Source organism: Tenebrio molitor, chromosome 3 (genome assembly GCF_963966145.1).
Source record: "Tenebrio molitor chromosome 3, icTenMoli1.1, whole genome shotgun sequence".
Classification (NCBI taxonomy): Eukaryota; Metazoa; Arthropoda; class Insecta; order Coleoptera; family Tenebrionidae; genus Tenebrio; species Tenebrio molitor.
In genome coordinates, this window is record NC_091048.1 from 27,812,061 (window position 1) to 27,826,227 (window position 14,167).

Genomic DNA, 14,167 nt, shown 5'->3' on the forward strand with positions numbered 1-14,167 from the left:
AAATTTCGGTTTGTGGCGGAGGTGCGATGACCAGGTTCGGTCTGCGACGTCACTACCCGGAAACTGCACCGACCGAACCGAAGCCTTCTCCATAGCATCGAACAAATCTATTTTTTTTTTCTCCAAACAAGGGGAGACACGGCGTCAAGGCCGGGTTCATTAATCGTTACAGTATTAAGTACAAAGTATTGAAGTTCTAACGGGACGGTTTTCCCGAGCCACCCATCCAAACACTGACCACATCCGTTGCTGCTAAATCTCACTGATCACCATTAGCATGCACCCCAAACGCTCCTACCTGTTTACCGTCACAGTTTTTCCCGCCTTTTTTGCCTTTCCTCGATCCGTAAACCCCACAACATCGTCAGGATCCTTCAAGATAAGAGCATTACGTTCTCAGGATTCATAAAGAGTCTCGTCGACGTTACCTGAACTTTTGCCGACTTTGCGACCGCATAAAATTAGCCGACGTTTAAACGTGATTTTTTGGTCGTCCTGGAGGACCTCATGCGAGGCGCAGGATGCGTGCGAGCACGCGACGTTCATCAGATACAGTCAATGTTAACGATTCTATTTCTGTACGCGATTGATCGCGCGTGAATCACGAAATATCGAAGGGCGAAGACAAAACGATCGACGGTTTCCCGGTGATAAGAACGATTCCTCATGTGGAATCTTTAAACCAATTCCGAACTACCGACGTTAGTTACCGGCGATCCGGAATTTTCCCCGATAAATAACAATCTCCACGCCGATTTTACTTTTTATCGGAGGAAGACTCCAATTTGGTGACTGTTTTTTTTTGCAGAAATTTATCGTCGTGTTTGTATCCGTCACGTGTTTAGGAAATTAAGCTGTTATTCGGGGAATTGTCACAAAAAGTTTACGTTTTCCGGCGACGTAATGTGATTAGGGCGGCGGTTATGGAGTCGGAAAGTCCATGTCGGGATTCCTACTTTTTCTCTCTTGTTACGGAAAAAGCGAAAGAATTTAAAGAATCCCCAATAACTTTGCTATTGTTAACGGTATGTTAATGAAATTCAATAACGCGTCCGATGAAGAAGCCTTCCGGAAGTTTCGCGATTACAAATACCGGGGACGTCTCACATCTGCATACCGGAGTAGATTTTTCTTATTGGAGTCGCGGAAAATCGGTGCCGCGAGCGTAATTCGATTTACAAATTTCACGAGACAGATGCGGTACTTCACCCTGAATAATTAGTATTTTGAAATATGTATTTTTGAACTCACTACCTTCAAAATTACATTTCGCGACCGCGTAGTAGTGCGCGAAATCGATGTTCGCGCGCTGCTATGCGGTCGCAGGTCATTTTGAAGCACTAGTGCGCGAACGTCGATTTCGCGCACTGGTCCGAATGGTTTTTGGATGATTTTGAAGCACTAGTGCACGAACGTCGATAATTTGACTTGATAATAATAAAATAAATTTTACTGGATAATACAAAACGCCATTTCTCCAATTTGGATGATGAAAGAGTAAAAATAAATCGCTATTAACTCGATACAGACATAATGTTCGTTTCAAAAAATATTGTACGAATTTCGATGCGAGAAGACACATTCGCGCAAATGAAGCACTCGCTCCTTCGTCGCTCGTGCCTCAAATAATGCGCTCATCCCCGAAAAATATCTTCTCGCACTCATTTTGTAAATAACTAATTCCAAAAAATTTGTATATTTTTTTTCCGTCTAGTCGAAATTCCCTCCCCTGCTGAACCGTTGGTAGTCCGGAATCACATCCGGTTTACCTCGTTGCACCAAAAAAAAAATCCACTAATGTCATTTTAATCTCCACCCGCACGGCTTGCAGGTAATTCCGCTCCGGTGTCACATTTTTAAACGGGAGCCGTTCTTAAAATTGAAAATTAAATTTTTAGCCAGATTACTCCGGTTTACGGACCATCAACCCGAGCCCCATCTAACTAGTTGGTTAGTTAAATCGTGTCACTCTGCGTCAGCTTTTCAAACTTTCATTCCTTCCACGGGACAAAAGCTGCCTCTGAAATATTTAAACTATCGGCACGAGGCGAGGGCCCTACTTAATGGTTCGGAGGGGCAAGGGTGCCGGGATATAAAACGGATCCTTCAGAGCATTCTGCTGCTCCAACGCCGACCCTAAACTTTAAAATTTTAAATAGCACCGCCGCCACACTCGCCGCACATCATTTAGAACCTCCTTGAGGGTGGTGGTGAATGCGCCAACGAAAAAGAAGAAAAAAAAATGTATAACGAATGCACGTTTTTATTTGCGCTTCCTCTTTCTCCGGATCGTATCATCAATTTAAAATTTTATCAGTGGAAATTCTCCGGGACCGGTCTTTTTTTACGATAATAATAACACGCGCCAGTTGCAGTATAAATTATTTAAATTAAACATTCGGAACAACAACGAAATGGCGCTTTTTTGTGTAGGGGAGAGGGGAGCAATGAGATACACGTTTTCGTTATTACTTATACAAAAGCAAAACGAGAAGTGTTGAATCCGAACAGTTTTCTTAATTTGATTCTTGAGAGTAAACTGATAAAATATTTCGCTTAATAATTGTAATAAGTCAAAAAAAAAGTAAAATCAGAGAGCGTTTACATCAAAAAAGCTTTTAGTCTTACTAAATGAATATCATGTGTCTGTTACAATTCTAAAATTAAAAATTAAAAATATCTAAAGGGTCTGGCAGCTTAGTGAAGAATTTAGCGTACCTAACAGAATAAATGAAAAATGAAGACTGTCACATTTAACCCTAATGGGGTAACAAGTCACAAAATTGGGTTAAATAAAAAATGAGCCACGAAAGCTCGTCTAATGGAGTGTTTTTATACACCCTTAATACATTTATACGTGTTTACAGCTTAAAACAATATGACGTCTGAAATATATTTATTCTCTGGTCCTTTTTACTCGCTTTTCCTCTACTTTGAGCGGTTTTTGCAAACGCAGGATATCTTCCGGTGGTGGTTTTCGGTCGCCCATTCTGTTCGATTTGTTTTTCCGAACTGATTTTCGGTGTCCTTAATCGAGAGTAATGCGCGACACTACTTTCGGTATCGATTGAGTCCTTGAACATCGAAATATTCGATGACGGGCGAACAAGTCAGCGGGGGTGGGGACGGCGGCATGTCCAGAATCCGAAGCGGTGATTGAGAGAGATGAATGACAAGAGAACTGAAGGAAAATCTCCGTGGGCTATAAATTAGCCGAAATTCTCTCCGGAGCCCGGAATTTTAGGGAGAACTAATAGGTACTTCAAGTGAACGCTCGAAAATGGCACATAAGGTTCAGGCTGAATTAATCCTTCCCCGGAGCCCAAGAATTGTTGTCGTGCGGAATTGGATAATTTGTGTTGCTTAACCGCGAGAGCGTTCCCTACAACGCTCGTTTGTGTCAGACACAACGAGAATTTTAATAACAACGACGCCCGCCCCCACACTAGGACCCTACCGCCGCCGAAGATGCCAGCATCCAGTCTTGGACGCCGCCTTTCAGGTGGGTATTTATCAGTCCGGGTCCGGATCCGGGGAGGTCCGAATTGCGGCTTGCCGCGGCTCCGGTGATGTATCGGGTTAGGTAACCGGAATAAAATTCGCCGTCGAGTCGCATCTGTTTCCGGAAACCTCCCGGTTTGACCGTTCACTTAGCGCCGTTCCGGGGCCGGATCCGGGAGGGCGGTAATGGAAAGCATCACGGATCCGCCGCCGTTAACTAACGGCCGCCGCGGCTAAACCCTTGTCAAACAATCCGCCGCGTAATTGCAGATCGCATTTCATTCCGAGTGCTCGTCCGAATAATAACCGACCACCGGGGGACGATTTGAATTGCAGATCCGCCACCTTGAAATGCCGCCGCCCGCTGATTGCGCCGTCGGTAACTCCCGACGCCGCCGTTGAGGGATAACGAGATTGTGTGTCGCGAGTTCCGATAAAACTTTCGTGATTGATTTTAATAACGAGGGTGCGTGCGGGGGCACCATTGTAAAAAACCCACCAATAAATAAGCAAGCGACAAAGTTGGAAGACTCAAAGCTGAAGGCGGTGGTATCGACGCGATTAAATTCGAAACTTTCTCACGCGGCGGCGGCGGCGCCTTTTTCCTTTCTCCTCGACCCGCTGGTTCATTACCGCTCCCGAGCAACAATCGGGCACGTTCCGATCCGAGATTTTCGAAAATCATTTCTCCCCTCCTCGGCAGGACATTAGCGTTATTAAAAAACACCTCGCCAAGTTTAACGACTCGTCTCGTAAATCCTCCCCCCGGGAGTGATTTAAAAGTTAATCGACTCGATGGAGGTGTGATATTTTCGACGCAACTATCGATCGGTTCTATTATTATCGAACGTCTCGTCGATGGACTGTGCCGTTAGTTAACCCGAGCAGAAAACGAGCGCAGCTAGATATTAATTGTATAACAGATAAGGATTATGTTGGTTAAATTACACAGAGGAAGCGCTTCAGAGAGACTAATGATGGTGAACATTGCCGGATCCCGGAAAAAAGAAGAATTGCTCGTAATAACGGCATAATGTGAACCTAATGAACATGAACGTTTTCGGGACAACTACAGAGATAAGTCGACGTAACTAGACGTACAGAAAAGAGGCGAAATTAGTCTTGCATTATGTCAGACAGAAAGGGATCAAAAGATAATGTGTGATCGATTCGATATTCGTTCGAGTGTATTTCGGAAGGCAACAAATGGAAGATCGACGTCGACTAAATTAGGAAATAATTGTACCAGCAAAAAAGAGATGATGGCCGTAATGGTAATGCTAGAGGGCATTAATTGGAAAGTGATGGATACGTGCTGGTGGAGGGCACAAAAACGAGCGGCATAAATAAACTAAAGAATAATCGACAATTTGTGTAGATGGAAATATGACGGTAGTGACCAAATAGAAAAATATCAAGAGTTGAATAAATCATGAACATCAATCAAAATACAAAAAAAAATTACCTCGGATATCGTGCGCTGCATAATTGACATTATTTATTGAGAGTCAAGTGTAATTTTGTTATTTTGGAAAATTAAATCAAGAGTAAAATATACGAATGGTGGTGGAAAGAGATCGAATTGAATACACCATTCGCTTTATCAACTGTGGCTTAGAGAAAAAATAACACAGAGGAATAATGCCTGTAAGATTTTGTTTTTTATTCCACCCACATTAATGTAAACAGGTAACAAGATTTGTGCAAGCTTCTTTAGATAATACCGTGTGGGCTGGAATAAATATCTTTTATGTATTGTTGGAATTCTCATGCAAATCAGGCTTTGTAGCTGATAATGCCTCCGTGAATTCCATACAATATTTTTGTACTGTAATTGGAAAAGCAAATCTAAAATTTGACGTTTCTGAAGCCAAGATCCTGAGACAACGTCAAGTGTTTTCGATGATCTCTTATGATTCGGCTATTTCGGTGCAGGTATTTGCATAATAAGTATGAAATAGGGACACGCTACGGCAATATTTTAACGCTTTTTACTTTGTTTTTTCACTATTACCACAAACAGATGTTTTACGTTCTGAAAATAGCGAAATACAGTACTGTTTTTTTTTTGGCCGTCGTAGAAAAAATTAGACGGAATTGAAAATGCAACCCACAATACATTTCCAAAGTTAACGTGGCAATTTTATCGCATTGTTTTAAAATGAAATTATGAATCCATGATCGCTTCGCTTCCAATAATTTAATTTGTCACAATTGACATTTACGAAAAAGTTAAAATACGACGATTAAAATGTATTCCAACCATAAGAAAACATACATGATCTTGAATTATAATGAATGTTTTATGTTTTTTAAATCAAAAAACAAAGATCCACGTTAACTTTGCAAATGTATTGTGGGTTGCATTTCCAATTCCGTCTGGCTCATTATTGCTCGTGAAATACCCGGCATAGTCCAAACATTTGAATATTGAAAAATAAAAAATAAATTGTATTGCAACTTTTATGTAAGCAGGTTTGTTTTTTGAGAACAAAATTAAGACAAAGGAAGTAATATTCTAAAATCTAAAGAAACGTGCAATCCTGAAGGTAGATGACAACCCAAAATGGAATTTTACCTTATTATATCTAAATTGTGTGAAAATAAACGAAAAGATGAGGATCGTGGAGTGGCCATTATGGTCTTCCGACCTGTCAATTGTAAAAAAAAAATGGGAGGAACTTGATCAATGAATATGGAAAACTGACCAGTACCAGTAGAGCCACTTTGTAGAGATGTCCAATACACATTAAATAACCATTAATTAGAACCTCCAGAATTTGTAAAACTTCTGTCAAAGCTAAAAGGTGACATTTCAAGAAAAAAAGTCCTAATTTTTGTTTCATTTTCTTTTTATTTCTCTACTGTTTTGGTTAAATAAAAAGTTTTAAAATCTTGAAAAACTTAATTCACTTGAAAAGTTTCCGATCTGGGGCCCAATTCTTGAAATCACTGGAAAATATTCGTTTGAGAATATTTTCCCATAAATGAATTCCCAGTGGAATTTAAAATGTCTCATATCTGTATTCTTGAACTGTTTGGAAAATGATTTCACATGAGAATTTAAAAATGCAATATGTTGACAATTTGGATCAAACGGGTCTAATTTTGGATAAAGTCTTTGTGCTTGGGCAACCATTATTTGGATTGCAATGAATTCTTCCATTTTTTTCTTTTACAAACAATTATGTATTAACAAAAGTGTCACATTTGACAGTCGAATTTCTCGCGAGAAAATTATTTTCCCATGATAAACACTAGGTGAAATAATTCTCCGGATTACTAGTGGAACAATCCGTCTGACATAAGTCCAGAATACACTTTTGTATTTCTCATGAGAAAATTTGCCTATTTTTCCAATGAGAATTAATTCCATCGATTCAAGAATTGGGCACCTGGCGTGTGGACAACATTGAGCGTTTAAAATTTTATCGCCCTGCAACTCCACATGTGCCACATGAACAGCTGTGAAATACGAAGTGGATCCATCAAGTAGCTTTTTAAATAAAATCACGAATATATTTTCTGAAACGGATAAAATTGAACACGTGCGCTAATAAAGTTTTTTTTATTAAAAACGTTTAGCCCAACGGAAATTTGTAACAAGATGAAAAGCATGTCGGATCAGAGTGAGTGTGGCTTTATTTAAAACTGTAACAGATGGCCTTAAGAATTAAAAGGTGGCCGTCCAAGTTTCCGAGATGTGCACGAAGGAACATGTCTCAACATGTCTTAACCGAAGCGTATTCTCGAATGCAAAGGAGATAATGTTGATTGATCATCTCTCAAAGTTGTTTCCATTGTAAAAATTGCTTTTCTGCCACATCCACCTTATTCACCTGATTTCACCACGTGTAACTCCCCTCCTTGTTCAAATTCCAAGAAATACCTCGGTCAAACGATTTTACTCAAATAATTACTTCGAAACTGCGTTCAACTGTAATCTTGAGGAGTACACTATTGTATTATGCGTTCAAATGAAAACCTGGGCTGAGTAGGTGTTGAAAAAAGTAAACCAATTGGAACAGTGTACAGTTTGAATTTCCCGCCGTTTGACACGGATGACATTTATTTATGTTTTATTGACATGTTTGTTTTTAGCAAAGGGTGCCCTTAGATATTTGCTTCGAGAACAGGAATCGTTAGTTGTCTATTTCTAATGTAAAACATTGCAAAGAAAGAAGAAAAAACAGAAAGATTTGTTGTTTGTACATTTTAGGTTAGCTGTCAACATACTCTAATTACAATTGTCAATTTACACTTTAAAAAACAAAACAGTAGACGGTTTCCAACGCCTTCCCAGCCCAGGATTTCATCTGAACGCCCGATACTTGAACAAGTCAAGAATCCAAAGATTCACTACTGTGCGGTTGTTGTAGCACATAAAACAACTTTCGTTCACTGCGAGAACCTATTGGAGAAATGTTTAAGCTTTCAATTGCTTGTGTAAACTCTCATTAGTATTGCACTCGACCGTACGGCCAAATGAGCATCCTGCCAACCAAATGAACAGTTTCTTCTCGTCGAGACTTTCCGACTTTTTATTATTGCGAGTTGTAGCGCGTCATTCTTGTATAAAATATGAGCTCGAGCTGTATCTCTCATGCGTCGCGTATTAAATTGGTTTGCGTATCTTTCTCGAGATTTCATTGAAACTTTTTATACAAATCCGTCAGTCGTCCCATTTCCAGCGACTCCACGTCCCCCTGGCACTTTTTCAAACGAGCTAAAAGCCCCATCGGCAATTCGTGCCGCCCTCCCCTAACGCCTCTTTAAACGCCGATAAACACAACTAATTAATTAGAATGGGAGGGTAACGGCGACTTTTACAACCTAATCGCATACGTTAATCAACTTATTGCGGCCCCTTCCCGAAAAGTGAACGTTCCCCCTCGTCCCGAAACAGGACGTCTTGCGTGCCGCCCCCGGCCGGCCGCAACCGTCGAGTTTTCCTTGCGCTTAATTAAGCGAGTGTCAATCAAGCCCTCGTTACATGTCGCCGGTTTCGATCGGGGGCGGCTAACAGTAATTTCATCAAACAATAAGTAACTAACCCCGCCGCACACGTCCAGCCGTAATGAACGGTTTTCGTCGCGACGAAAGTGCAAAGTTTAATTTGGAGGGGACGGCGATTTCGAGGGGCGGCCGCCGCCCTTGAAACGTTCCAATATCCGTCACACTGTGTACGAAGCGGATTTGTTCTCGCCGGTTTCAAATAAATTCCATTATCATCCCGACGATCGAAACGTTTCGCGATTAATTCAAATTAGTTTTCGGCGCTGAATGGTGGCGGCGAATTATTAATGTGCCCGTCTGCTAGTTCAGAATTGTATAAACGTCAATCAAACGTTCATTTAATAACGGCGCCGCCGGTCCAAACATAAACTCTTCCAAGTTAATAAATATCGGGGGGCGGGGGATGTTTCCCGACAAAAAAATCGGCGATTCTTCCGGAAAGGGGTATCGATCCTGGCGCGTTTTTATGGCACATGTTACGGTGATGTTTTCGACACGGCAGATGTAAACAGCACGAGACGGGATGTCTCGAGATTCCCCGGAATAATTTCTTGATTTAGTCGACGCGGAAAAATGGGTCGTCGGGGGCGGGCGGCCCCCCGACCCCGTGACTTCCCGGGCCGGTCTACCTGTTTTTCTCGATAATTTCCTATTCCCAGGACAAAAGCGGCGACGTTTCCGGGACATTAAAGTGAAGAGTGGGATGAAATGTGCGGTTGAAAAATCAAAGATTTATGGAGGAGGCCAGCCTCACTAATAGACATTGATGAATGGAAGGTCCCGTCTTTATCCCCTCGATCTCGTCCCTCCGATGCAAACCCGATTTCGGATTTTAGTTGTTTTATATTAATTTTATTGCGACGCCGCCTCTCCTTTGTGAATAAATGAAGCACGGCCCCGCACTGCACGGAATTTATGCCGGAGATAAAATGAAATTAATTAAGGGGTCTCAAGAATACGTCGAATTAAAAACTTTATTGTCCCGAGTTCTTGGATAATTTACTGTACCAAGTTGAGCAATCTGAAAAGGGGTACACGGTGCGTTTAATGACTTAACTAGTTCGTTAGCTCGACGAACAAGAGGCCGTCGTGCGGCTCGATCGGCGGCGATTTTTCACCCCCTCTGGTCGAATTTAGAGGGCGCATTTTGCCAACGACTCACTTATCTCTCTTAGGGTCGAGACGGACCGGCTGCAATTGCAGCCAAAGTAAATTGTTGTGTAGGATGAACCTTTCTTCCTCTTTTTCTTCCTCTTATCTCGGGATTTCAGACCGGTGAGTTATTCCGTTGTACTTCTTCTCCATCCCCGGACCGATAAATTTTTCTCGCCGACTAAACCGTCTCGTAAACAAGGGTGTGCAGCGTTGAAATGTGGGAGCGGCGCCCCGAACGATCGTATATTTATTAACATTGTTGCGGCGCTGGCGATATTTTCAAATTTAATGTGCAATAATGGCGGAGGCGCCGGTATCGATGTCTGCTCCCCGATACCTTCGAAACAACGAAACCGGAAACGAGCTGTGTGTTGTTTTTTTTTCGAAATTCGAAAGTGTCAAATTAAACACCGCAATTTATGGATGATAAATTGCGGGTCGTGTTAAGATCACAAAGTAGAAAGACGGCTGTTTTATCGCTTTTCGGCTTACGGATCAAAGAGTAAAAAGGAAAAATATTTACTCGACGGCAGCTTTTGTCGTCTCTTTGCCGATGAAAAATCTCGGCTTGACGTAAGAATTTTTATGGGAGTTTGTTTTATCTCCGTCTAATCTCCTCGGAGAGATCTTCTGGAGGAAGTGAACGATTTCTGACGAAATAAGACGTGGGGTCGCGGTTTAATGTATTTTAAATATTGTCGAAGCAGTTTTCACCAGTTCGTCGGAATTCCGGCAGATCTGGTCCGGCGCGAGGGATCAAAGTGTGGGTGGCGGCGGCGACTCGTCTCGTTCCTTCTTTTTCTCGTCTCCGCTTCCACAAAATAAAAACGATAATGCGACTGCCGCAAGTACGAGTCGGCAAGACATCGTCGACGCATTTTTTTTCTCGCCGCGGACGGCGCATCTGTTTCTGATTTGTACCGAGCATAAAATATCCAGAGAATTGAATTTTCCAATTTACTTTTTTCCCACTGGTCTCGCGTCAATTTTCGATAAAAATACAATTGGAAAAGCGCCGTTTGACCCGCGTAATTAGCGGCGATTTGTAGCGCGCCGCGTAATCGGCGGATCAAGGGATTCCTACGTTCATCACGCCCACACCGGAGGAGATTAAAATTTAATTTTTCGTGTGGGAAGCTTCTCCGATTGCGTGAAACCCCCTCCGATCGGTCTGCCGAAACTTCGGACGTTTCGGTAATTAATAACCGAAGATGCGCCGATACCCAGGTGCTCGCAACGTTTGCCCTCGAGCCGAGCGAGCTTTCTTGAAAGGGCGCTTTTTCTCCGACGTTAAAAAGGTCGAAGTTCAACCCCGTCATTAGGGAGAAATCCCGTGACTCGACACGTGTCGATCTCGCATGTGTATAAAGTAATTGTTTTACGGCCACCCCACTTCGTTAGGGTTTTTTGGCGCCCCATCTGGGGGAACGTCGACAGCGATTTCGACGACACCAAGACGGAATAATTCGAGCGGTAGACCCGTGCGTCAGATGTGATTCGTCGAGGGGTGCTTCTGTCCCCATCATTGTCAGGATAATTGAAGCCGTAATTATCTGATGGACAAAATAATCGGGGTATTATGACGCCAACAACCTGGGCCCCGCTATCGATTACGTCACCGCTTGTTTTCGTCAAGTCGCAGACGCCACCCCCGACCCGTTCCTCGAGGGTTGCGGTTAAAACTTCGATTGCTTAAACATGTCCCGGAGACTTCGTTGCAACTCCGGGATGAACTCCGCGGCGGTTTCTTTTATTCTATTTTCGGCGGTAATTGCCAGAACTTTCGGAGCTTTATTAACGCCGGATCATTTTAATTGATCGCTTTCGACGATATCTGCAGCTCTCCAGGATAATTGGTAGTTTGTGTCGCACCGCCCCCGGGACGTGGTATTTTTCTGTTGCGCCAAATCCCGGTCGCACGTTACGGCGGAGAATTCCACCGGAAGGGTCCGGCCGCTGAATAACAACGAGGCCCCGCTCCGGGGGCGGCCCTCTTGCTCCAAATTGCGTACGAATTCTTGTTAACTAACGCACGATTTGGCGGCGGTCCAGGCCCGACCCCGTCTCAAAAATTTTCATTTTTTCTCGTCGATATCCCCTCGACCTTGAGCCGTGTTTACGGCCCGCAAAGTGCGAGGGGGTTGGCGCGGCGCCAGCCGCCGGTCATCTTGTTGCGCCCCCGGAACAAATCCAGTCGTCGCGGTTCCAACCCCAGGAACGTGCCGCCGGGGACGTTCTAATTAAGCATCCATTAGCCGTAATCACCCTCTGCATGATTTATTTAGTAATTGCGGGGGCGGCTGGAAATCGCCGTTGTTTAACCTGTTCACGACCCGCCGTTTGCCTAATCGAATCGGATTAAAAGAGCGCACCGGCCTCGCGGGGCCCCCGCTTTTAATTGCGGACGGGCACGAAAAATGGCGCCGCCAAGTGGGACGGCGTCGGAAACGAACCGCCGGATCCGGTGGCAAAAGTGTCGTAACAAATGGGGATACTTTGAAAGCGCTCTAGAAAATGTAACGTCTCGTGTTATTTGTTCTTCGACGTAATAAATTTCGCTGAAGATGACGAACAGTGCCGTAGAAACCGGGAGCGCGGACGCGGAATTGTTGCATTTTTAAATCAACACGCGAGAAACCCCAATTGGACGATAAAAACTTGTTGTATTTCGGCGGACGTTTGAATATTTCACCGGAAAACTTTTCGTTGCGTTACATTGTTAATGTTTGTGTGAACGGGTGGCGGGGGCGGCGCTACCCGCCGGCCAGATGTACAAATAAAAATTACAAATCGGTCCCGGTGAAAAAAATCAGCGAAATGTCAGCGTTGCTTCACTCTCGCTTAAATAATGCACAAATTGTACAGAAAAAAGGGATGGCACGCATCGATCGGTTTTTCACGGCAAATTAGAAACGCAGATATATTTTCTTGCTTTTTTGCATCTTTCCCGTTCGAGGTCCGACCGTTTAGCAGGTTTCACTCATTCAAGTACTGTTTTCGCAATTTTGTTGTAGGTCGTAAACTTTTATGGTACTTTAAGTTAAAAATCTTGCGGAGCTTATAAATCGTAGTTTACCAATAGCAGGTAATATTTGCTATGTACGGCAAATGGCACGCGCCGCTTCCTGACCATTGTGACCGTTGATCACGCATAAAATGCAATATAATTTTACGGTCTACAACGAAATTGAGAAAACAGTAATAGGCGAATCGTGCCCGTCAGTTGGAGAGACCGAAGTTGATATGTGAAATGAATTCCGACAACGTTTTACAACGGCGTTTCTAGCACTAGAACGAACAACGGTAATATACCGCCGGTGTCCATCATTCTAAAGCTATTTTGACGTGTAGCATGTAGATGCGAACAAGGGAAATATTTAATATTTCTCTTTCATTGTTCTCATAGTTCATAAAATTGTAAAACGGCGTTGTTCCGCTGAGATAACAGCCCCGGGTATAACCCGAAACGCATGTTTTCGTCATCAACTAGATTATTTCGCTTTGGTGAAAAACTGTAGGAATCGGGGTTGGTTGAGCGGCGGCCAAAAAAATTTATTCCGGTCATACAAACCATCCTCTGCCACATCTATTTTTTACTGTCCAGACTAGATGAGAATAATCATGAAGGGCGTGCGACAAAAGGCGACCCTTTTTTCAATTTCGCAAAATGCGACAACACTTTGCCTAATCGAATGAAGAGATCGGACCTTTCGCAGATCCCATTGTCGTATTTATAACGACATTTCGAAAAAATATCTTTTGTCTTATTGGCCAAATCGAACGTTTGAGAAAGCACATTACGAATAATCAAATTTCTCATTTTATGCGAAATCAAATTTCATACTTGATCGCATTATGAAGTATAGAGCCAAGAGCGCCGTCCTCTGAAGGGTTGAATTTGGCAAAGGAATCGCGTGGAGGTCGTAAAAAGATCAGCTTTTTTTACTTTTGCGGAAACCTGAAGCGAGGTCTGGCTTAAATAAAGATTTAGGAGGTAAAAACCGAGATATTAATATCATAAGAAAATTAAACGTCGCAAGAAATTTCATCGTCGTCTTTCTGTCTTGAGGCGAGAAGTTTATTTTATCGTCGACGGCCATTTTGCGTTTTGATTTTTAGTTGAGCGCCACATTCGACGAGGTGAATTAATTACGATTATTTAATTTAAACACTTTGATGTAGCGGCAGCCGTGATCGCTGCGAATTGCAAAATTGGTCGCCGTTAATTTTCGAATGAATTAATTAGCGTGGATGTCGCGAAAGTAGTCACATCTTGCCATCGGTTCCCATTCAAAGAGCGTAGCCTGTTAATTTGATAAAATTAGCGAGTCGAGTTGGTGAATTTAATTAAAAAAGAGTACCGGTCATGAATATTCTGTCGGTCGGTCGGTGCGTTGTTCTTGTCCAAAAATTTTTGGCAGACCTTACGAAAACAGAAATTTCTGGAGGAGGGAGAGAGCGGGGGCGAACTAATTTTCTAAAACGGTCCGAACGG

The 14,167-nt window shown here is 42.9% G+C and overlaps 2 protein-coding genes across 6 annotated transcripts in view; one reads left to right on the forward strand and one right to left on the reverse strand.

The window, feature by feature from the left end:
* The window catches only part of Orc5 (origin recognition complex subunit 5), a 57,482-nt gene that overhangs the window by 37,004 nt on the left and 6,311 nt on the right, over positions 1-14,167 (forward strand). Inside the window, exon 1 of one of the 3 annotated variants that reach the window (XM_069043091.1) lies at positions 3,484-3,502. The exons of the other annotated variants lie outside the window; for them this stretch is intronic. The gene's annotated coding sequence lies outside the window, so the exon portion shown is untranslated. Of the gene's footprint in view, positions 1-3,483; positions 3,503-14,167 lie in introns of those variants that run through there. 3 annotated transcript variants of the gene reach the window in all.
* Positions 1-14,167, reverse strand: part of LOC138127187 (uncharacterized) — a 33,990-nt gene that overhangs the window by 12,291 nt on the left and 7,532 nt on the right. The gene's annotated exons all lie outside the window — the stretch shown is intronic.